The 1,671-nt window shown below is 35.2% G+C and overlaps 1 non-coding gene across 1 annotated transcript; it reads left to right on the top strand.

Moving 5' to 3' along the window:
* The first annotated feature begins 288 nt into the window (after positions 1-288).
* Positions 289-391, top strand: LOC125997689 (U6 spliceosomal RNA). The gene has a single exon (XR_007491726.1). It is a non-coding gene; the product is annotated as a U6 spliceosomal RNA (small nuclear RNA).
* Positions 392-1,671: the final 1,280 nt, after the last annotated feature.

Below are 1,671 nucleotides of genomic sequence, written 5' to 3'. Positions count from 1 at the left end.
AGCTGTATAGGTATTTTCATTTGTGGAGAGGAATTTGGGAGGGGGTAATATTTACATGGATAAAATAAGGTAAGGCTAATAAAATAAATTAATCCTGTCATAAATTATCAGTACCTTTCAAAGAATAGAGAAAAATAAAAATAATCTTGTATGGAATTTAATTTTAATTTTTTAATGTATTTTGTATCACTGTTGATTATCAAATTTGTTGTATCAAAGTTGATTATACAACTTTAATTTTATTTCAGTTTTTAATTATCCACATATGAAAAGTTAAAGTTAAGGAGTTTGCTTCAGCAGCACCTATACTAAAATTGGAACCATACAGAGAAGATTAGCATGCCCCCTGAGCAAGGATGACCCGTTAATTTGTGAAGCATTCCATATTGTTTTCCAGACATCCCGTGTGAGTCTCTGTGCCTGCCAGGGGTGAATTCTGAGTGCAGAGGTAGGAGTAACCCCTGTGCGCCATCAGGTGTAACCCAAAAACCAAAAAAAAAAAGTTAAAATTAAATTAAGTTATCATCACTTATCATGTTATTGTTTTTATTATGGTAGTCACTTTTCCCATTTATTCACATTTTTTTTCTAAAGTGCACCATATTGGTAGTTGGGATGTGTTTGACCTGATGAACAGTGTTTATTCAGGTATAAATTTCTTTAAAGTTATAGGTTTCTATTCAAATTTATCTACAATTTCCAATAAGGAATACTTATTTCTCGACATTATTCTAAGAAAAACAAAAGATTTCCTGTGTGTATCTTCTGTTCACAGTTTCCACTTAGATTATTTTGATTAAAAGTATATATTTTATTTGTCTATATCAAACAACTCTCAAATTCTCTAGCTACAACTGGGGCTCTACAATTTCACTCAATTCTGATGCAATCCCTAATGACAAGGACATATCTTACAAGTCAAGAGCTCAGTCCCACATGAGTCCTTCCGTTCAGACAGAAAGTATAAGTACACATTGTCACCTGTACATCTAAGGCTTCTATATTCTCCTCTTGAGATTTAATTAGCTTCCTAGGGAAGCTCACAGAAGCTAGGCAATAATTTATTTATGAGAATCTCAGTCTACTGTAAGGAATCTAACTCTGGAGCAGCTTAATGGAAGAAATGCTTATAAAGGAAGGGATACAAAGCTATCATGCATGCATTCCAGGCACCTCTATATTCCTGTGTTCAACAGTCTTCAAATTATCGGAAATCTGAGCATTTATATTTCTATGAAGGCCTCATTATTTAGCCATGGTTGATTAAATAGTTTTCTAGGTTATTGAATTCAATTTTTGATCATTCCACTTTCCCCAGATACATCTTAGGGGACTTAAAAGTTTCTAGTTGTTTTAGAATTCCAGTTTCCTCTGGAACTCAAGACCCATCTATAAATTCCCTAGGGACTTAAGTTCAACTCTGTGGACAGAGAGCTCAGAGGTGGGACATTTGCCTGGCATGCAGCCAACGCAGGATGGATTGTGGTTTGAATCCCAGCATCCCATATGTTCCCCAGTGCTTCCAGGAACGATTTCTGAGTGCAGAGTCAAGAGTAACCCCTGAGTGCCACCGGGTGTGTTCCAAAACAAAACAAAAAAGTTCAACTCATTAACATAAATACAGAAGCATTTGATAGGGGCTAATTAGGAATAACAAATGACAGTCAGAGG

The sequence above is a fragment of the Suncus etruscus genome, chromosome 19 (genome assembly GCF_024139225.1).
Source record: "Suncus etruscus isolate mSunEtr1 chromosome 19, mSunEtr1.pri.cur, whole genome shotgun sequence".
In the NCBI taxonomy this organism is placed as follows: Eukaryota; Metazoa; Chordata; class Mammalia; order Eulipotyphla; family Soricidae; genus Suncus; species Suncus etruscus.
This window is presented reverse-complemented; position numbering and strand designations above follow the sequence as displayed.